Genomic DNA, 23,923 nt, shown 5'->3' on the forward strand with positions numbered 1-23,923 from the left:
TTAATGGCTAATGAAGAATCTTTTAACCCCTCCCCAGCTCTTATAAAAGTTACAGAAAGATGATCAGACAAACAAAAATGTTTAGAACATTATAAATAGATTTAAAAAACTGCCCTCTTAACATCCATTGAATGCAAGGTTTCCCCCACCCTGAGAAGACAGGGAAGGGAAAAAGATGGACAAAGCAATCTTGTTAACCACATGAGCTGAGCTACCTTGGAAAGAACTTTAAGATCTGGGAAAAACACAATACCATCTTCATGGATTTTCAGGAAGGGAGGTCGGCACAATCAAAAAACAGCTAACCAATTTGGTGAGCTAAAGAGATTGAATTGCAGAAAAACAAGCTTCTTTGTCAGAAATGTAATATCAACAGAAGATATAGGTTCCAAGGGGGAGAGTCAAGCTGATTCTAAGACGAGAGGCAAGACCAAAGGAGCAGAAGAAAACCTAGACATAGAACGAGAGAAGCAAAGATCTTTCAGGATATGGGAACTCAAACTTACCCAACTATCATGAAATGCTCTAATTGTTGCCCATTGTGCTCTTAGGGTGGGGAGTTTAAAAAATGCAAAAGTAATTCTGTCGGATTCAATGTATAACATACAATGATTTAAAATAAGAGCTTAGTACATCCTCTTACTCTTAAGTAATTAATCAGACAGAAACATATGAGAATTGACTATTTTTAAACAAGTATATCGAATCATTGAGTTAGTATTGAGCAATTGTATACAGAAATAACAACAACAATGTGCTTCATGCATAGTGAAAAAGAGCTTGTCCAGGGCATAGGAGCAAGTATTTTGTGAGCACATTGGGTCCTTTCATTTGCCTTGCCTTGTAGTTTTGAATAGGATCTCTAAATTGGGTTGGCAGCTCAGTTCATAGCAATCATTGTCCCAACAAGATAATGTGGTACATGGCAAATGTATAATCCATAGACGTTTCGACCTGGTCACAATTAGTGTAATGCGTCGACATCAATTCGAGTCTTCATCTGGATGTCAAATTTAACCACTCTCTGGTTTAGGTAAGAATCAAGTGTCTTTAGGTTCAACAAGGCTCCCTATGGTCACCTCTTCTAATGTTGGGTTCCACAAATGTGTTTACCCCTTCCATGGGCAGTTATATAGATATGCCCGGCGGCACCTTATCAGGCGATAGGTGTACAGGCACTACCACGAGGACATAACGCTTTCTCACTCGGGGGTCTGACTACACGCCGTCTCAGCCCTTCTACAATGTGGGGAGGGTTTGGGGTTTTCAAGAGGACATGGATAATACATGTTTTGGACGCGGAGACGTCTAACCTAACCTTAGGTAACGTGGGACTATAGGGTGCCTTTCTCTGATTCCCACATTTTACTTTCTTTCACACCCGGTCCTGATGAAGCACACTAGGGACCAGCAAAGTGCGTGAAATATGTCGACCATCACCAATTCTAGTACACCACACATCTTGTTCATGGTTTGAGAGCGTTGGGAACACACTGGTTCCGCCCTTGATTTAGCTTGCAGGACAGTCTCCAAAACCTTGCCAACCTTTTTAATTTACCCCCAGGACCCATTATTAAAATTGTTAGGGTACCAAGAGGTAATTTTAATCCACACCCACTCACTTGGCCCACACACCCACATGCACAAATGCGGCACCTCCATTAAAAGATCTCCATCAAAGAGCCCTCTTGTAGGGCACGTGAGGGACTGCAGCTCCACCCTCACGAGGAGCACCACCCAATGATGATGCTTAACACTCGCAAGGGTGTGTGAGGGCACAAGAGACCACAGGAGGTTTTTACCCCCACCACAAGCACACCCTCAACTGTTTCTTGGAAAATCGAAGTGTCATGCCGGACCACTACCTGGCCGCAGAACCCACACCTTCCCCTTTAGCAACTGTTACCATCTTGTTATAGAATATAGATATGCCTCACAGAACTTCCTGAAGACCACATCAAAAGGCCTTACTAGTCATATGTTACTCAAGTATCATCCATCTCCATCGGTGTCTGTGGGTGGGGACAGTAAGGTTCTGCTGAAACCCCTCCATGCAAAACAGTTATACAGAAAGAAGTTTACATTGAATAAAGGAAAGGGGAGTGAGTAGCACACCAATGTTGGAAAGATTTCTAGTGCCTAGAATAGAATTTTAAAATGGAGGAGCATCTAGATTTCTGATTGTAATGACCCTGTCAAGATGTCTTATGAGTCTGCTGTTCTGCAAACCAATTCTGTCAGTCTCCACTGAGAGAGAGCGAGAGAGAGAGCGAGAGAGCGAGAGACAGAGGAAGAGAGATAGAGCAGCAGGCACCCTACTTGAAACCACACCTGGGAGCAGAGGAAACAGGGAAACAGAGGGAGTTTCAAAACTGAAAGAATGGACATGGACAAAAAAAGAGAAACTGGGAGCTGGGTAGCCAGAATGGAAGTATTAGACATCATCCGCTGCTTTATCTGGATCTGAGGGATCAACAATGTAGGAGGAAAGGCACAGAATACATGACAAAGCCAAAGGAAGGCCAAAAGCATCCAATTTCTATGCCACTGGTGTAGGGTAGTGGGAGGAGAACCTGGGCAGTTGGACTTTTTCAGGACAGGCACACAGGTCTACAAAATGTCCCCTGTACCTTCAGCATAATCTCCCGAAGACTGATGGACATATGGACGGGTCTTGAGGGGATGGAAATGCTTAATCTATTTTTCATCTGTCCGACCCCCAATGTGAGCAGCCCTTAAGGAGAGAAGGTGTGATTCCACTCAAGCCCCTAACTGTAGGACAACTAGACCAAGAGACTTGATTAAGGTCCTCCTTGTCTGTTCACATAAGCAAAGTCACTGTATTGTGTCTGTACTAGAATATGTTATTCCTTCATTTGGTGTTGGTAGTGACAGAGATCAATATACTGCAGACAGACCCCTCCAGTTGAAGAGTGCCTGTGGTCTGTCATGGACCATCATCCTTGAGTTGACAGTGTCTTGAAGGTGTCACCCCATCATAAGGAGCTGACTTGGCACCATCAGGAAACGGGCATGAAGTGGAAAACTTCTCATTAAGGATTGTGGACTTAACCACCAGTGTAGCTGAGGATGTACAGAACTTCACACAGGAAGCCTAGGTCATAATTCTGAGGCTCTGGATTCCAATGATGTAAAATATGAAAGAGGGTGAAGTTGCAGATGTACCCATGGAACTGTAAATATGCATGAGCCCATGTGTCCCTGAATGTTCAAGAACAGTCTGCCTGGAGCTTGACAGTAAAGATGTTCTTGTGGTCCTTAATCTTTCTGCTCTATATTCAGGCAGCTAAGACATATCTAGGTTTGTGTAGAAATGAGCGCCAATGAAAGTTCTGTTTCAAGTTGGATCTGTCTGGCGTTTTGCCCACATCTTGGTAAAGATTCTTGAAACGCAGGATTGTCCAATGGCAAGACCCAGCACTTCTTGGTGACATACAGCTATGTAATATAAAGGTAAGCATCCAGGAGATTGATTGTAAACATGAATGCTTCCTTCGGAACCAATGTAATTATTCTCAGCCTTCTTTGAAGGTAATCTTATATACCCATAGATTCACTTACCTGAGACCGATGGTCATGTGGGATCTCGCTGTTGATTGAGAATTGCACAGACCATACAGAATCCTCTGGCCCTTGTGCGTTTCTGACTACCTAAATTAATGCTTGCATATGCAATGTGTAAAGGATGACTTGAAGCATGACAAGTCTCTTGGAATGAGAACATGGGCTACATATGGTCCAAAATATGGAATACAGGAAAAATTGATTTGATATCTGCTTGTTACCGCTAGAACTCAAGTGCCTGAAGGAGCTTTACACAGCTGTCCATGAAATGGTGTATCTGACCTCCAACTGGCCACTCTGAGCCATTTCTGGCACAGTCAAAAAAAGCATGTTTATGCCAGAGAGAAAGATTTTCTTTCCTGTTAAGAACAACCAGAAAAATCTTTATGGTGCTTATTTGAAGGTGGGGGCAGATGTCTTGAGCATGAGCAACTCATTTATGTGAGGGCTGCTCAATGTGAGGTGCTAACAGCTATTTTGTTCTTTTTTAGTATAGCGCAGATTCATGGTAGAGTAATTAACAAGCAGAAAATATAGACAACTATTTGGCACTCAATCTTAGGAGGTAGGAAAGGTGATAAACCAGTGATGCGATAGTCTCACCCCCACACAAACCCCCCCTCAACCCCACAACATCAGGTATGCTAACCCATTAAGCTCATAATTTGGAGACATGCACACATTTGTGCTGCCTCAAACATAGAAATGCAGAATCTCCTCATGGAAAAACTGAAAACATGCCTTCAGTCAACAATCAGGGATGAGTGCCTTCCTGGACCTACAATGCTAAATATTTGACAAGAACTTTGGTCTGCCCTAAAAAGAATTGTGGTAGAACTGGCAAAAGGTAGCTCTGCTCCATCGCTTGAAGTGTTATCTCCAACCCTTTATTGAAGTTTAGCCCTGCCCGCCTGCTTGAAGTATTAGCCTCCCCGAAGTTCAGGTCTAGTTGCACCCCTGATCCTGCCACGCCCCATCGTTGTCGGTCTGAACTTGTGACTTTGTCCCAGTCCGGTGCGAGCAGATAACCACAGTTGGCACTTTGTACTTATAGGCGCTATTTTTACCTAAATCTTTAAAATTGCATATCTCCAGTTCTACTGATTGGATTTTTGCTGTTCTGGTCTCAAATAATTTATTAAATCAAACTCTATTTTTCTAAATCGGTGTGGGATTTTTACTTGTGGTGTGTTTTCTCTTTTTCTGTTTAAAATGCTTCATAAATACTTAACAGATTGCCTCTAAATTAAGCCTGACTAATTTCGTGCCAAGCTACAAGAAGATTAAGCCCCTGTTAATTTGGAATGGGCTTATGCTTCACCCTGACAAGAATTGTAGTTGCTGCTTGAGTATGTATTTACCCCCCTCAACCCAGCCCTATTTCCTACAATGTGTATGTCAGTTGTGCTATATATCTGGATGCAATAACAGACAGCTCAGAAAGGCGCCAAAAGACTGTCTGGTTGGCATGTTTAAGCCACGCCCTTAATTACATGTGCCATGCGGCTTTTAAGGAGCCCTCACTTTTTTCAGCCCACTTATCACCCTGGGAAATATAAACATAACAGAGTAGATGCGAGAAGATAAATTACTTCAATTGTATTTTATATCTTCTAAACTATGTCAAAATGATTTCTCTAGCAAACCGGCATTTGATTCAGGCAAATGATTCTTCAAGCAAATAAGCATTGGCAAATCTAGTAGCTATTAGCTGACCTTATGCTTTGCCAATGCGTGTTGCCCTTATTGAATAGCATCAACAAGACTAAGAAAATTACACAATATCTTCCATAGGCGAGACCTCTTGGCTTTTCCAATATTTATTTTAGGCAGGTTGCACAGCAGCCCAGCTGCTGTGCAGTATGACAAAGTATAGAAAATAAAAGAGCTATGATGTGGTCAATGCTGGCTGCATCATTGCGCTTTTTTTCAACTTTCAGCCATGTTGTACAGCAGCTGCAGTGCAACATGCTGAAAGTTTTTTTTTTAATGCTGTGAAGCAGAGTGCTGCTGTATCAAAGAGATTTTTAAAATAAATTTCAGACATGTTGCACAGCAGCTGTGGTGCTGGACAACATAGATAAAACAACATTGACAAAGCCAATAATTCTAATAGGTTAGACCTATTGGCTTTCCCATTGCTTGTGTTTTTTTAAAGCGTTGTAGCACCGCAGGCTGTGCTGCTGTGCAATATGTTAGAAAAAGCATGATGAGGGCAAGCCACAGTTATGGGGGAGGAGGGAGGGAGCAGCAACAACGGATAGCGGGGAAAGCAACAATAGAGAGTCACGTGGAGGAGGGTGGGAGCAGAAACAGCAGGAGGAGAGGGTATGGGGAAATCAATATAAGGTAGGTGCAGGGGAGGAGGCAGCACCAATCGGAGGACAGCAACACAGAGAAGGGGTGGGTGGCAGGAGCAAGAAGCACTACGCACAAGGGGGAGTTTTGGGGGGGTAGCAGAAATAATTGTACCTGGATCACAGCGCGAGCAGTGGACGGGCAGTAATTAAGCTGAATCAATCTGTGCTTGGCTCATGCTCCACAGGAAGGAAAGGAAGTGAAGCTTGGGATGCGCTGGCCAGTTGGGAGGCAGTGAAGAAAAGTGACAGTGGAGCCAACGAATGATAAGCAATGGGTGGGCTCCAAGCCCTTTATTGTAAACAATACCCCTTGCAAGTGAGAGCTCATTGAGCTCATGACCTGTCGCAGGCTCGACATAAAAATGGTTGTTGTCAATGCTGAACATTATCAGCAAAAGGAAAAAAAGGTTGTTAATGCTGAACAACACCGGCATAAAAAGCCATAATGACCTGTCATAAGGTGATGATGTATATGCGTCTGTGCGTTGTCAAGCATCTGCAGATATGCAGATGTTGCTGTTGACATTTCTTTTTGTTTCTTTTTAATTTACCATTCCAATTAATCAAAACGTATAACGTGTGTGAAAGCAGATTACAGAGAAGGAAGCAGAAAGAAAGCAAGTTGCAGCTGCCAGGCCATACAAAAAAGAAAAACAACAAAAGAGCTCGGAAGGTGCAGCGAGGTAACGTATGAGCGGAGGTAGTGGGAAGCAGGTCAAGGTTGCCAAGTGCTAGGAAGCAAAGCTAAGCAGGGAGAAAGGGGGGAGCAGCTGAAAAGCTAAGGTGTAGAGAAAAAAAAGCAGAGCTAGGCAAGGAGAAGAAGGGTAAGCAATGGACGATCTTGGAGGGGCAACACAGGAAGTAAAGAGGACAGAAAAATGAAGGGATAGCACCATGAAGAGCTAGAGCAGGAAAACCCATGCACTTCCATGGTGTGCTATAGGGAAAAGAAAAAAGAAGTTCCCTAATGGAAGTACACAAGTCATCCAATCAAAAGGCAGTAAATAAGCTATGCTCCAGGAGAGGGATAAAAACAAGGGAACTTGAGTCACAAACTGAACTTTTGAATATGTTTACTACGTTTCAGTATTCAAAAACTACACTTTTGTAGTGACTCACACTTTTGTAGTAGTTTAAACTTTTGTGGTAAGTCCAACACTACAAATGGCCAGCCACTGGTATTGCACCCCCCAATAGAAAATAATGGAGGTAGGGACTTAAAATAAGACCCCATCGGAAATAATATTAAATTAAATTAGATTATTTAAAACAGAAAACATTTACATAAATGATATACATAAATTAATTGTAATATTTATTGTTAAATTCTTTTTTTAATTCAAAATAAATAATAAATATAGTAAATATAGTTTAAGGTTTACTTATATATATTTTTGTTTAATCTTTTTATTTCAAAAACAGCAAAGAAGTTTTATTCACCTTATATGCGATTTATTGTCACATCTCCTGGTTACATCATTTACATTTCTAGTGACCTTTATAATGTATCCCACCTGTTATTCCCTTATTTATCAATTTCCTCATGTATTTCCTCCTGCCTCCTCTGGGGCATTGGAGCCGTACATGGGTTGCCCCTGAACTCATTCCACTTGTTCCACACCTTCCTCCATTTCTGGGGGCATCCTCTATTGGTATGAACTGTTTTTCTCCGCCGCCATACACCAGTCCATATCCCTCTTCCAGTCCCTCAGGGAGGGAATCATGTCTGAGCCCCATGCTCGTGTTATATTTCTTTTGGCGATCATGAGTGCTAGAGTCACCCCCGTTTGTCCTCCTCTCCCCAGCCCCGTCACCCCCCACACATTAGGCATTTACTTATATTTTTTACTATTTTTAATATTTTAATTTGATTTAATGTGACATTATTTCCTATGGGGTTTTACTTTAAGTGCCTACCTCCATTTTTTTCTATTGGAGGGTTTTACAGTAGCAGTGGTTTTGGTTAGACAAGGGAGAATGCCTTCTAAAGTTAAGTATGTTAACTTTCTCTTGATACAATGGTATAACTTAAAAGGTGAGTCAACTCCCTATAAATACTTTGAATATCTACCTTCTGAGATTGTGTACCAGTTCTTGGCCACATGTAGTGCTGGACTTACAACAAAAGTGTAAATCTAAGTTACTTCAAAAGTGTAAGTTACTACAAAAATGATGTTCGTGAAAATTGAAAAGTAGTAAACATATTCAAAAGTGTATGTTGCCTTTGGGAATCAGGCCCAAAAAGAGGAAGGAAAGCCAGCTAATAAATAAAGCAAGTGACATAAACAAGATAGACCACCAATAAGCGACATATATAGGCAGGGCCTGCAAAAGAATACAGATGATTATTTACGCCACGTTGAGTTCAACTACCAGTTCTTGGACTTAACAGCATTTCAAAGCATTAATAAATGGGTGCCATTTTTCTCTTGAGAAATGTTGCAAACCTTGTCTTCACTCAAGAAAGCTCTAATAACAGCAGGTCTCACACTAGCCCTCACCAGAGAGAATCCAGTTGTTGGTCTAATATGTAATATCACAACAGTGACAGTCTTCAACTGGAGCGGGAACAACATTCACTCCCCAACAGGAGAGAGAGCTGAGGGAGAAAGATTTGGAAAAGGACAGTCAAGAGAAGAAGGAGGAAGAACTGGAGCTTTGGCAGAGTAGCACTTCAGAGAAGGAGGCCTGTCCGTAGTAGAGTTAGCAGATTAAATCTGTATAACATCACCAACAAAGCGCGGTCTCATTGCACCATCAGCACGTACCAAACAACAAGTCACTCACTTACAGGCTTCACACAGGGTGTATCCATTGAATAGTGGCTTCCAATGAGAAATTAATGACTAGTTTACTCAGGGGACCCACAGGGTAGGACTCACTGGGAGGTCTCCGTGGGCTTTCTCACAGTGGATGTACCCACTGACAGGCTTCACAGATGAAGCAACCCCTAACACGTACCAGACCAGGAGCAGCGTCTGACATCACATGAGAAGCACCCAGGAAACATCCACTGATGGATCCACTCAGATTACACCAACCTCACCAGAGATCAGCCACCGATCCTCTGGAATTAGAGAGCACCCACTCATAGTCCTTGTCAAGTGGCAAGCCCTGATCTGCCTCACCTACATACCTCAATTCACAGTCCTTTCTAAGCTACACCCATTGATCAGTCTCACCCAAGACAAACCGCAAGCCTCACCCACGTTTTACTGGCTGGCCTCCTGGAAGGAACTTAGTAATGTTTATCACCACGGAAGCACCCACTCAGCGTGGCAAGTGCCAATGGCAGGCCACTTGTGAGGGCAGCCACCAAGCAGCACCCAGGGAATTCCACTGACAGACCTACCACTACGAGTAGCAACTAGCAAACTATACCAAGGCTGCACCCAATCACAGGCTTCACCCAAGACTACCCACTGACCGGCCTACTCCTACGAGTAGCAACTAAAAAACTTCCCCACTGCTGCACCCACTCCTAGGCTTCACCCAGGGACCACCCACCGAGCAGTCTTCTCCTGGAACAGTAGGCCTCAATCTAGGTTGCACCCACTGACGAACCCCACACTGGGAACCACTATGAACCAGACGCAAGCCCACACTAGCACCCAGCTTCAATCCTGGGAAAGGCACTGACCAGGGATGTGACGTCATCAGCGATGCCAAATGTGAGCACGTAAGTAGTGCATATCGGAAGGTTGGGGATAGTTACACCCAGCACCGGTCGGCAAATAACAGCATAGGACAGAAAAGTTGCATCTGATAGAGACTTCTAGCTGCAGATTCTTTACCTTTGAATTTCCCAGGCGTCAGGCTGGATCCGTAAACTTTTACTGAGCAATACCCCTTGCACGCAAATTCAGGTGGCTCCATTTGGCTCTGCATGGCGTCGTAAGCCTCGGTTATGATGTAGCGGTGCCTATGTAAGCGCCACCCAGGCACGCAGACATCAGTTCTTTTCTTTCCGCGCCAGCTAAACACCGATCCGGGAAGAGCTACCCCTTTCCGCTTTTTAGCAGGCTTTTTCCTGACTTTTGTCGTCATTTTTTAAAACGACTCTGAGTGCGAGGGATGTCTTCGAGGAGGACAGGTTTCAAACCATGCAGGACTTGTTCCTGCATGCTGTCGGTTACCGATCCACACCTCGTTTGTCTTTGGTGTCTTGAGCGCGACCACGACACGAAGTCGTGCCAAGGCTGTTGGGTGATAGCTCCAAAGACCTTGAGAGAGCGATCGATGAAGTTACTCATGGCCCGGCAGTCGACACCGTCAAGCGAGACTCCGAGGAGGTCATGGTCCTGTTCAAGAAGAGGAGGTCGCGGGACCGCTCCCAGAGCCCTAAGTCCTCTTCCTCCCATTCGAGGTCCTTGGGGCACTCAGGGAAGAGGCACAAGAAGAAGAAGTCCAAGCGGACTTCTTCTTTGCCTCAACTGACATCCATCGTCGAAAGAGGTAAGGCGCACCGACGCTCTAGGCATGGTTCCGCGGAACCGGAGCCAGAGTCGACTTTACGCCTCCCCCCCCCTTTCCGGGAGCAGGAGCGACTCCCGCTCAAATAAAAAAAATTATTAGGCTTTGCGCCACATGTTTGAGTGGAACGACCCCACTGGAGTGCCTTCAGGCCCCGCGGGGTCGGAAGGGGCCCCACTGGGTTAGAAGTCGGTGGCTCTGGCCTAGACACCGGTGGGGCCTCAGGGATCCGATCCTGGATCCGGTTCGACGCCAGTCGTGCCAACGCGACCTTACCAGTGTCTAATCTGAAGTTGGTACCTGCGACGTCACCGATGCCCGTTGGAGGCGCAAGCCCTATCCTCAGCTCCAAAGACAGGGAACCAGAACGGCGTAGATCGACACCGATTCCGACGTCGACAGAACCCATAGGTTCTATGTTGTCGCCTGAGTACTTTGTAGATGTGCTTGGCCCAGGAGAGGAATTGGAGTGGCCTGGGGACCCTCATGAGATTCAGGAAGTCTCTGAGGAGAATTTGGACAGGTATGAGAAACTTGGGGAGGCCATTGGTCTGGATACTTTCCCAGATACTGGCATACTTTCCCCTCCTACGATGGCTACAGAGGAGGGAGCGTCCTATGCCATGGTGGTAAAGAGGGCAGCTGAGGTCCTCAGACTCGAGCTGCCCTCCGTGCAAGTCAGGACTAATCTCCTGACTGAGGCGCTTCGACGAACCCCTATTGCCCTTTAATGAAGCACTTATGGATGTCCTTCTAGGAACTTGGTCCAAACCTAGCACAGGGGCTCCTGTGAATAGGACGATTGCACGCTGCCATCGACCAGCTCCGGGCGACCCAAAGTTCCTCAGCCAACACCCCACCACAGAGAGTTTGGTGGTGCAGGCCTCTACATCCCAAGGTGCATTCCCTTTTGCCCCTCCGGATAGGGAATCCAAGAGGTTGGATTCATTCGGGAACAAAAAAAATTCTTCCTCCAGCCTTGCATTGCGGTCGGTGAATACTGTATGCTTATTAAGCCATTTCTCCCATTCCCTTTGGGAGACGGTTGCACAAGTGATGCCACAAGTCCTGGAGGTGGCCCAGGTTGGGCTCTCCTAAGCTGTCAAAGATGGGTGATATGCTGCAAAATTCATCATACGGTGTGGGTTAGATACAACCATTTCGCTGGGCAGATCGATTTCAACGACGGTGGCCCTGAGACGCCATACCTGGTTTCGTACCACTGGCTTTTCAGGCGATGTCCAAGCTAATTTGATGGACTTGCCCTTTCGATGGAACCCGCTTTTTGGGGAAAAGGTAGACTTGGCCCTGGTCAGGTTCAAGTACTCTTGTGCTATGGCCAGATCATTGGGCCTTTCCTCCACTCCTCGTGGACAGTCTTCCTTTCGCCTCTTTCATGGCAGCGGAAGGGGTTTCCAGCTGTGTCAACGAGAAAATCTCCTTCCACATACCCAAGAGAAACCTCTGCTCCCCCGACCTCACCGAAACCAAGCGCATCCGCAAAGCCAAGACAGGAGGAAGAACGTTTTCCCACATGGCGGCCAAGACCTGGAACGAGTTCCCGGTCAACATCAGATGCGCCCCCTCCCTGAACATCTTCAGGAAGACACTAAAGACCTGGCTATTTGACTGATCGGAGCTGCCAAAATCCCCCCCCCCCCCCAGTGCCTTGAGACCCTCTCGAGTGAGTAGCGTGCTTCACAATTCCCTGATTGATTGTTTGATTGATTGTCAGCCCTACCCCAGCTGCCTTCCTACACAGACTGTCCAAGCTGTGCGTGGACGTGGACACAGTGCATTCCGATCTTGAAATGGAGGCCAGAAGTTGTCTACCACACTGCCCCCAGCAGCCGCAGCCGCAGCCTCCAAGCACTCCAAGGCTGATTCTGCAGGGCCACACTATTCCAGTTGGTGGGAGAATTTGTCATCATCTCCCCCACTGGAGATCCATAACATCGGACAAGTGGGTCTTGCAGATCATCCATAAGGGCTATTTTCTACCTTTCCTTTCTTTTCCTCCTACTAGTCTGCCAATTCAGGAACGGCTGACGTAGGGTCATTTAAAGTTGCTCCAAGAGGAAGTTACGGCTCTCTTGGCCAAAGGAGCTATAGAAAGGGTCCCAGTTTCAGAACTAGTCAATGGCTGTTATTCCCCCTACTTTAGGATTCTAAAGAATAACAAGGGGTTATGGCCCATTTTAGATCTTCGGACCATCAATCTCTCCCTCAAAAAGGAGAAATTCAAAATGCTCCCGCTGGCTCAGGTCTTGTCTGCCTTAGACCACGAAGACTGGATGGTGGCGCTGGACCTGCAGGATGTATTTTCACATTCCCATCCTGCCGGGCCACATGCGTTACCTGCAGTTCAAGGCAGGCCATGAGCACTTTCAGTTTACAATGCTCCCCTTCGTGCCCCTCGGGTGTTCACCAAGCTGATGGCAGTGGTCGCAGCTCATCTGCGCGGGTTAGGGGTGTCAGTCTTCCCCTACCTCAATGACTGGCTGTTGAAGGCGTCTTCAACCCATGCAGTTGTCTCCCATCTTCAGACTATGGCGAACCTTGTGCATTCACTGGGGTTCTCTATAAATGTGCGGAAGTCACACCTGGCTCCTTCTCAGACGATCACTTACATCTGAGCTGTTCTGGACACAGTGCAGTTTCGGGCTTATCCTCTGGAGCAGCAGGGCCAGGATATTCGCGCTATGATTCCGATATTTTAGCCTCTATCTTGGATTTCGGTGAGACTGACTCTGAGGTTGTTGGGCCTCATGGCCTCTTGCATCCTGTTGGTAAGACACTCAAGATGCTGTATGCGGGTTCTGCAGTGGGACTTGAAGTTCCAATGGGCACAGTATCTGTGAAATCTCACTGACTTGGTTCAGATCTCAAAAGGAACTGCGAAACGATCTGCAGTGGTGGTTGACAAACCGTGATTGGGTCAATGGCAAACCCCCACTCCCTTCCGCAACCAGATCTCACAGTCATGATAGATGTGTCACTTCTGGGATGAGGCGGCCAACTGTGAAAGGTGGAGATCAGGGGACACTGGTCTCCGGCGGAGTCGGAGCTCCACATAAACTTGTTGGAGCGCCGAGCGATTCGGTTGGCATTGAAAGCATTTCTTCTATCTGTCTAGGAGAAGCTAGTGCAGGTGTTCACGGGCAACACCACCGCCATGTGGTACTGCAACAAGCAGGGCGGGGTGGGGTCATGGACCCTTTGTCGAGAGGCCCTACGTCTCTGGGCTCGGCTGGAACAGCAGGACATAACACTGATGGTTCAACACCTGGCAGGTTCTCTGAATGCCAGGGCGGTATAACTCAATCATTGATGCCTAGCGGATCACGAGTGGCGTCTCCAGTTGGAGAAGGCGCATGGTCTCTTTCAGCAGTGGGGAGAACCTTGGTTAGATTTGTTCACCTCCGAAGAGAACGCACAGTGTCAGCGGAACTGCGCACTGGAGTTGCCAAGGCTGCAATCGCTCGGCGACGCCTTTCGTTGCGAGGGGAGCTCAGGCCTGTTGTACGCCCATCCGCACATACCACTCCTACCCAGGGTTCTGAAGAAGATCAGGAGCCCAAGTCATTTTTGTGGCTCCAGACTGGGCGAGGAGATTCTGGTATCTTCTGAGCTTCTGAGAATGAGTGTCGATCCTCCAATCAGGCTGCCCCTTCGGGAGGATCTTCTGTCGCAGCAGCAGGGGAGGGTTCTCCACCTAAACCTGTCAACTCTACGCCTCTATGCGTGGAGATTGAGCGGTGACAGTTGATAGCCTTTGACCTTCCTCCCGAAGTCTGTAACGTTATTCTGTCGGCCAGGCGGCCCTCCACTAAGACGGTATACACCTGCTGTTGGCAGAAATTTGTATTATACTGTACAGAAAGGTCCATTGACCCTCTTTCTGCTTATCTTTCTACTGTCATTTTATTCATTCTAACCCTTGCCCAGCAGGGCTCTGCCTTGGAAACTCTCAAGGGTCACCTTTCTGCTCTGTCTGCTTTTTAGCGGCTGCCAGACCAGCCCTCTCTCTTCAAGTCTCCTATTGTAAATAGATTTCTAAAAGGGCTGGCTCACTTGTTTCCACCCATGCCCTTTGTCATGCTGCAGTGGGACCTTAATTTGGTCCTCGCTTACCTGAGGTGGGCTTCCTTTGAGCTTTTGCAAAATTGTCCCCTCCGGCTGTTGACCATCAAAACAGCCTTCTTAGTGGCAATCACATCTGCTCGGAGGGTGAGTGAGTTGCAGACGTTATCCAGCTCGCCTCCTTATCTTATGTCCTTTCCGGACGTGGTGGTGCTTTGCACCAGGACATCCTTTTTGCCAAAGGTTGTGACCCCATTACATCTGGGTCAGTCGATCACTTTGCCCACCTTCTTTGCTCCTTCTTATCCCTCTAAGGAAGAGGAGTGTCTCCACTGACTGGACCCAAAAAGAGCATTGTTGTTCTACCTTGACTGCACAAAAGAGTTCCGGGTGGATGACCAACTCTTTGTGGGTGTACTTGGGTGCTAAGAAGGGAAGGGCAGTGCAGAAAAGGACCATCTCTCTCTGGGTCATTCTCTGCATTAAAATCTGTTATGCCTTGGCAAAGAAGCAGCCGCGTGAGGGATTAAGAGCACATTCCACCGGGGGAAAGGCTGCGACTATGGCCTTGGCTCGGGGTGTCCCGCCCAAGACATCTGTCAGGCAGGGACATGGGCATGTTTGCACATGTTCACAAAACAGTACTGCTTTAATAGGCAAGTACGCAGGGACAGACATTTTGCCTGTTCAGTCCTGCAAGACTTTTTAGTCTTGGATGTGAGTCCACAACCCACCTACAGGATGGCATGGCTCGGGTATCTGATTCAAAGGTAAGGAATCTGCAGCTAGAAGTCTCTATCAGATGAACAAGTTACTTAACTTTGGTAACACATTATCTGATAGAGACTCTATCTAGCTGCAGATTCCTTACAGCCCCACCTATGCCTCTCCGCTTTGTGGACTGATATTGTAGGGCTACGCTAGTTCCCCTTTTTAGGGCCCTAGTTTTGCACACGATTACGTCAGTTACTTCGTGGCTCTGTGCTTCTGGCATTGAAAAAACTAAAACTACTGACGTCCGCACGCCTGGGTTGTGCCTATATAGGTACTGTGACATCATAACCGACACTACAGACGCTGCCAACGTCACGGATTGCCGAATGGAGCCACTCGATGTCACGTGCAAGGGAGTATTGCTCAGCAGAAGTTTCTGGCTCAAACCAGACGCCTGGGAAATTCAAAGGTAAGGAATCTGCAGCTCGGTAGAGTCTCTACCAGCGTTACCGAAGGTAAGTAACTTGTTTATTACAAAGTCTTGAAAGTGCTCATTCCTCAAGAGTCAACAGTTGCAGTAACAGTTTAATTAGCTTTTCTTACAAAGCAAACTTGGCGTTCGTGTTATGGGCTCTGAAAGATAAAAAAGTGAGTAGGATTTGCACGGTTTGGTCTCTGACCTGTTGCGGGTGCACTGACCCTCTTTTGCAGTGGTGCCAGTCTCGTGTTTGCCATCATCTACCTCTTGTTGGTAGGTGAACTCGCCGCATTGGTACAGTGACTCCTGCGAGGCTTGCAGCTGTGAAGGAACGCTAGCCCAATAAGAAACGGTGGATATTTCTCCCTCCAGCAAGCAGGGCCGGTACAGAGACACTCATAGGCCAGAAAATACCCGCCCTACAGGTATTTCAGGTGGCGAATGTCCGACATATGACTGACTGCTACAGACCCAGCAGTCTTCCCGAGCCACGAGACTGAAATCTCAGTAACTCAACAGAAGTCCAACTTCTGGGGGACCCTTCCTGGCGGTCATTCTGATGACCTCTGTCGCAGGCTGTCAGCACTAGCCTGAATATGTCATATTGCACCCCTGCCCACCCTCCTTTGTCTGTAGGCCGGCTTCTGATTACACAACACACTTGATATTAGTACCCCCAACTTTACTGATTGCAGATTAGTTGAGTGAGGTAGGAAGGGGCTCTTGGGTGGCTGACAGAAAGAAAGGGGTGGTAAGTGAAACGTCGAAATAAAAATATTTGACTTTTTTTTTTAAATAAACCGCTTTTCACTTTAACAGACTGCCGTGAAATGTTGTCAGCTCGAGCCAAACAAAAACGCGCAGTGCAGACCCCACCCCCAATTTACGTTTAAGCTACCTCACCCCGTGGCGGGCAGTCCTGTGCCCACCCTAACTAATGGACTTAAGCCTGGCAGGTCATTGATAAACTAATCTCCCGCGCCCTGCCTCGAGCTCGCCCTTCCTCCAGATAAAGGGGGTGGTCGCAACAGCCCATTGTCCGTCACAAGGACGGCAGTGGGGCGCTAATGGGGCATCTTATGGCTCAAGCACCCTGCCCAGGGTGTGGTCGTGCTAGGGCGACCCCCGGAGAAGGCCTGCTCCTCAGTTGAGGCGCAGTCCGGAGGAGCGGGTACTGAGGCCGGAGCCGGGAGGGTCCCTGGCGCAGGAGAGATCGTGAATCTTCACACCGTCCTGGGGACCCCAGTTCGGTCAGGTAAGGCCAGGGCTTTAAGTGGGCCGGGTCTGTCCGGGTCTGAGCACCGGCAGTTTTTTTTTGGGGCCCTCGAAACGGGTCTCTATCGGGCTCTATTTTCGTGGCTACTAAAGGTAGTCCGTTCTTTTTTTTTTTTTTTTCGGACCCGTTTTGAGGGCCCAAAAAAAAACTGCCGGTGCTCAGACTCAGACATAAAGTAAAATGGCAGACCAGGCACGTCCATTATAGCATTGTAGCAAAGGGGTGCACACCTATGTGGAACACACCCCCGTCTGGTAGGGTGACCAACCGTCCGTAAATTTCACGGACAGTCCATAAATTGGACCTCACGTCCGTTGTCCGTGAGGATCCTTTTTACGGACGCCTTTTGTCCGTAATTTTAGGCATTACAGAGAACTGATCAGTTCCACTGCGAGAGGCCTCAGATCCCTGATGGGGCCTCCTCCCACTCCTCACAGTACAAGCGCAGCCCCACCCCGCCCATTGTCATTCTGTGTGGGGCTGATTGCCACACACAGAATGACAATGGCTCAGTCTGGGCTGGCACAGCATGCGGTGGCCTCCTCCAGCCTCGCTCCAGGGCAGGGCTTTCTGTCCCATGTAAGTGCAAAAACGCCCATGCTGCTGCTATGGGAGAATCCAGTTAATCGAAGGAAGGCAGTGGAAGAAGCTCAAAGGAAAGGATTATAGTTATAGTATAGCAGCCATGGTTGCTGCTTTTTTATTTTATGCAACAACCATTGACAAAGCCAATAGTTCTGGCTTGTTGTAGGTGTAACGTTACTTGTTCTAAGTGTAACGTTACTTGTTGTATTATATATCTGGATGCAATGACACAAGCAACAAAAATACCAGTCGGCGGCACATTATATTAAGCACCGATTTTTAGCTTATGTGTTTTAAGCCACGCATTTTATTACATTAAACACCCTTTTGGAGAGACCCCCCTAGTTTTTACATCCCACTTAAAGCTCTGGAAACAACACTTTGTCACAGTCGCCCCAAGTCCAGGCACTGTGCATCATGCATGACTCATGCCTTCCACTTTTTCAGATTGCCTAAGTGCAGGGGCATAGTGAACCCTGCCCCACCCCACCCCTTGCTTTAGGAACTACAGCAAGGGTAGAGTTCTTGATGGGTCTCATAATTAATGTGAAAAGGTGAGTGAGTAAGTAAGGGATGGGTGGATGGATGGCTGGATAGATGAGTGAAATGATGGATTGATGGATGAGTGAAAGGGTGGATGACGGGCAAGAGAATGAGTAGATGGATGAGTGAAATGATGGATGGATTGCTGAATTGATAAGTGAAAGGGTGGATTGCTGAATTGATAAGTGAAAGGGTGAATGGATGGACGGATGAGTGAAAGGGTGGATGTAAGGCTGGATGAGTGAGTGAAAGGGCGGGTAGATGGACAAAAGGATGGATAGATGAGTGAAGGAGTGAAAGGGTGGATGGATGAGAGAAAGTATGAATGGATGAGTGAAAGGATGGATGAATGATAGGTTCAATGGATGGATTCATGAGTGGATGACTAGATGGGTGGATGGAAGGATGGATGGCTAAGTGAAAGGGGAATTGAAAGTGAAAGGGGAATGGGTAAATGGATGGCTGAACGGGTGAATGGGTGGAAAGATGAGTGACTGGATGGATGAATGAGTAAGTTAAAGGATGGCTGGATAGGTAAATGGCTGGATGAATGAGTGAATGGATGGATGGGTGGAAGAGCGGATGGATAGGGTGAAAGGGTGGACGGATGGATATTGGATGGATGAGTAAAAGGGTGGATGGAGGGATGGCTGAGTGAAATGATGGATGGATGGATAGGTTTGTAAATGGTTGAATATGGACATGGAGTGGCACAGGGATGGAAGGACAGAATGAATGGTGAAAGACTGAATGATGGATGAAAGTATGATTACACATTGTAAGCCCCATTATCTTAAGCAACATTTCCTATACATTGACTTTCACATTTATATGAGTGATTGTCTCTTTATAATATGTGCGTGTTGTAACGCACTCCAACACTCTGCCCCACAGACTTGGGATGATTAGCACTATAGAAGAAATTAAATACACATGAGAGAGGGTCTATGTGAAGATGAGGGGCGCCATTGGAGGGTGGTATCAAAGCCAGACTGGCCGGACCGGGCATCAGGCGTTTTCTCTGGGAGCTGGAAAGGTGGGGTGGGGGCAGTTTTGTTACCACAAAAAGACCTGCACATTTGTTTAAAGCTGCGTGCACACTGACAAACCATAAAGTGCACAATTGTCTCAACCTAATGTAAACTTATTTTCACTTGTACTTTAGTAGTTGTCTATTTACTTACTTATATACTATTGCGCAACCTTCTCTGATGTGTCTATAAAACGTACCTTTTGTCCTGAATTTTGACCTCCTGTCCTGAATTTTTGTCCTGAATTTTGACCCCTTGTCCTGAATTTTTACACTCACTGTCCTGAATTTGCACCCATGTCAGTTGGTCACCCTACCGTCTGGAGGTAAAGGTGAGCAGGCCCTCGGACTACCCTGTTTACCTTAACCACTCGACTCGCTTCACCCGGCGCCGAGGGGAGGGGAAGGGGGTGGGGGGGTGAGAGGTAGGTGGGAGGATGATGGAGGCCAGGATCACTCGTGGCAGGATCACAATGCCACTCAGCAGCTGAGATTAGTGCGGAGTGCTAAACAGGCACACAAGTGTAACTAATTAATAAATGGGCGCAGCCCTAACCGTCTGCAAGGAAGGCGAGCACCGCCCCTCCCCCCCCACACCCTTCCCCCCCTCCCGGTGCCACGCCAATACAACTAGAGAGCCCTTCCTTCTCTGGTTGTCCTCCAAGTGTCTGCACACCAAACCGCCTACGGTTCATCTCCTGTTGATACACAAATACGGGCGGCGCCTTTTATTTATAGCATCATTTTAACTCACAGCTGGCACCATGCCAGGTGCCCTGCTGCTGTGTCACCGTATGGAGGCCGTGTGGCTGGCACTGATGGCATACGCTGGTGTTTCACCGTTAGGGAACCGTGTGACCACCACAATGCCAGGTACTCTCCTGCTGGTTCACCCAATGGGGACCATGTGACTGGCACTGATGGCAGACGGGAGTGTTTCACCGTGTGAGGGCCGTGTGACTGGCACTGATGGCAGACGCGGGTGTTTCACCGTTAGAGAACCGTGTGACCGGCACAATGCCAGGTTCTCTGCTGATGGTTCACCGTATGGGGACCATGTGATTGGCACTTATGGCAGACGGGAGTGTTTCACCGTGTGACTTCATGATTTTCTTAAGCACACAGTGCTAGTTATTTTGATTTAGACCACGCCCCTACTCGGATAGGCCACGCCCCTTCAAGACATTAACCACGCCCCTTTTAGAGCACCTCCAGTTTTTTTTTCCCACTTAAAGCACTGGGTAAGGCCTGGTGTGAAAGTAGAGTAGGCCGCCCTACAAAACGAATCATCATATGAGGGAAACGGTGCCCGTGGGTTCTACGGAGGCCAGGAAGAATCAAAGTCTGGGGGGATTTCTAGAGGTCTCCTGCGAGTGCGAATTATGAAAGACTTTGGGTGGATGATACATCGGAGTTCATTGTTGGGGAAGCAAGCGCAGCAGGAGGCAGGCCTGGGGCGAACAGAGCTCACGCTCCCTCCGGAGGCGGCAGTGACGACGGGCTTGCGATCCCTCGGTCCCGGGGGAGGATCACGTGAAGGGTGTCATGACCTGCCTCAGAACTGAACAATTACCGACACGCTCTTTAGCGATAGATTGGGTGTGGGGAGGAGGCTGGGGTGGAGCATTAATTTTTCAGGGGCTCTTTGTCCACTAATTGTCTGAAACTCAATGCGGACAGGGGCCGGTGACTCGGGCAGGGTCCTGTTACAGGCTAGCTGCACTAGGGATGGTCCCTGGAGCGGGCTGTGCCTGTTCAACCACCCCCACCTTCTGCATCCCAACATCGTCTCCACGCGCCGGTTAATGCACTCCTAGAGCCTGCATTAATGGGGTCTGTCTCGTTGCTTCAAGTCTCAGAGACCGGTTGTTCCCCTCCTCTCGCTGCTGCCGCCCGCAGTGGAGGGCGCGCGCTAATCACTCTTCAGCCAGAGACCCGTCGTCTGTCGCGGGCTCCACTTCCTCCCCGGCCCGCTCTCCTCAGAGCTGACTCTGCCGCGCGCCGATGCCGTTTCCATAAGTCGGTCTAGAACTCCAGACAGAACTTGGACTTTCTGGGTACCTCAGTGGTGGAGGCTCTTTCGATTTCTCTCCGCCAAAGATGCGCTCTACGCCACGGACTGAGTGGGTTTTAATTGACTATTCCCTAGCGACCCCCACTCCCTCCCCATTACGCCCTACAGCATTTATACCCATGTCATATCATTCCTCGTCCCAAAACACCATGTATGCAGCCCTGCTCTACAGCGAAGCTTGTTTGTCAGTGCAGTACTGTACATTTCATAGGTTCACATCCTCCCTTACATGAGATGTTTGCAGTGCCTGGCGCAGAACAACCAGAGCAAACCTGATAAGGCCAATCATTATGGCTCTTGTACAGAGAACATGTTTTAGGAAGCCTCATTTACAACGTACAGCATGGACAACAGCACTGCAGCTTCCCATACACAAAGAACAGGGGTACTGCAGGAGGCACCCACCGCCGTGTACAACACAGGTAGCAGCAGTGCGTGCTTCTTTACACACAGGAGATGCACAGCATAACGGTAGAAGCTTCCCCGCGGCCTAACGGCGCAAGGTTCCCCACAGCACAACAGTACATACAAGCTTACCCACAGAATAACAGTACAAGCTTCTCCACAGCATAACGGTAGAAGATTCCCCGCGGCCAAACGGTGCAAGCATTCCCCACAACACAACAGTATATACAAGCTTCCCCACAGCACAATGGTGCAAGCTTCCCCACTGCACACCGGTGCAAGCTTCCCCACTGCACAACGGTGCAAGCTTCCCCACGGCATAACGGTACAAACTTCCTCATGGCATAACGGCACACTCGTCCTCACAGCATAACAGTAAATACAAGCTTTCCTACAGCATAATGGTGCAAGCTTCCCTCACAGCATAATGGTGCAAGCTTCCCTCACAGCATAATGGTGCAAGCTTCCCTCAAAGCATAATGGTGCAAGCTTCCCTCACAGCATAACGGTGCAAGCTTCCCTCAAAGCATAATGGTGCAAGCTTCCCTCACAGCATAATGGTACAGGCTTCCCCACGGTATAACGGTACAAGCTTTCCTCACACACAAAGAAGCATAATAGCACAGGCAGTACTAAAAAGGCCAGGCCAGAGTGACGTTTGGTGTCTCGCATACAGCTTGCAGCAGCACTCTACAAACCTTCCTCCATTGCCAGGATGGATCCCTCAGGTTCACAAAGCCTTCAACGGGTGCTTATGCATAATTCTACGTCATCTTCGATGGCAGGCGTAGAATGGAAGCCAATGAACAAGAATAGCCCATTTCCTTCATATCATGGCATGTGGATGCCTAGGGTCGCTTCGCTTCCGGCACCATTTAGGGAGAGTCATGGTCCAGATATGTAAACAAGATCTGGCCTCAAAGCACCCTGGCCCGAGTGGCATACGATAGTTTCTCAAGTGTAAAACTCTTAGGGCGTTCAAATAGAGACACACATGACCTGCGGAGCCAGGTAATACCCCATGGAAAGAACTGGCTGTTGTGGAGGATTACTAAACAAAGGGGGAGCTTCCAAGGAAAGAAAACAAGGAAGGCAAACTAGTGGGGTTGCTCCAGGAAAGGGATGGAAGAAAGGTAAACAATAGTAAAAGAGTGCCCATATCCATTCGCTTCTTGGATCTAGTCATCATAAAGGAAACCGTTCCCAAAAGAGTCAAAGACAGACATCTCATGGTTCAGCTGTCTGTTTTTGGCAGACATCAAGTACTTTGTTCGTGGGTAGTCATCCTGCGATATCACTTGGTAAACCGCACAATATGTTTTTCACATTTAAAGAAACATGGTATGGACTTTCCTGGAATGCTAGAAAAGCTACAGGAATCAACTGTTTAAAAAACAAGCATTGGCATAGCCAATAGGTCTCGCTTTTGGGACTGTTGCATGGGGACCATGCAACAGTTGCATAACTAAATACTTATAAGGTCCCAAAAGCGAGACCTATTGGCTATGCAAAGCGGCCGTGCGGCCGCGAAAGTGAAAGTGATCGCGATCACACATCAAAGCGGCCTGGTAGCACTTTTTGGAGCCCTCTCAATAAGACTCGCCAGACCAGCACATGCTCTGGGTCAGGCGAGGCCTAAAAAATGTAATTGCAGAATGATTTAATTTCACTGACATTTACATACTATTTTTCAATGTTGCTATAGTATAATTAAAAGATGCATCATTTTGAAGTAGACCAGTAGGCGTGAACAATTTTTGTTTATATCAATTTAGAACAATGTATCCATTCTGATGCTTGCGCGGCGGATTCGGATGCTTCACTCGTTCGGACTCGAATGCTTCACTCGTTCGTCTCTAAAAAGTAGTCACTACAGAAACGTTAATTACAATCGGACTTGGATCACGGATATCCTGTATCCCTACAGCAGTTCTATCATTATATGGACTGGCTAATTAGTCCTTGTATTTGTCAAGCATTGCCAGTGTTCAAGGAGACAGCGGAGACATTAGATGCTCCAAACTTCGTCAGACATATTACCATCTACTACTCTTCAAATCCTATTTGAATACAATTAGTCCCCAGATATTGTCCTGAAGAGACCCCGTACCCAGAGAGGGTTGAAACGTCGTCGACTCCAACAAAGGGAGAGCAAAAAAGACTCGTTACACTCTTATATGCTCCTCATTGTTTTTTAAAAAAGACCTCTTAAACACTTAGTTCACTTTGTAGGCTACCATTATTCTCACTGGGCTCTATTCTCACCTTTTTCACCATTTCTCTTTGTGCCTGAAAACTAAAATGTTTATGATATAAT

General features: G+C 47.4%; 1 protein-coding gene across 1 annotated transcript in view; it reads left to right on the forward strand.

Moving 5' to 3' along the window:
- Positions 1-16,703: 16,703 nt before the first annotated feature.
- The window catches only part of LOC146810082 (uncharacterized), a 31,448-nt gene continuing 24,228 nt past the window's right edge, over positions 16,704-23,923 (forward strand). Inside the window, exon 1 of the mRNA XM_085614404.1 lies at positions 16,704-16,948. The gene's annotated coding sequence lies outside the window, so the exon portion shown is untranslated. The remainder of the gene's footprint in view (positions 16,949-23,923) is intronic.

Source organism: Triturus cristatus, chromosome 7 (genome assembly GCF_964204655.1).
Source record: "Triturus cristatus chromosome 7, aTriCri1.1, whole genome shotgun sequence".
Lineage (NCBI taxonomy): Eukaryota > Metazoa > Chordata > Amphibia > Caudata > Salamandridae > Triturus > Triturus cristatus.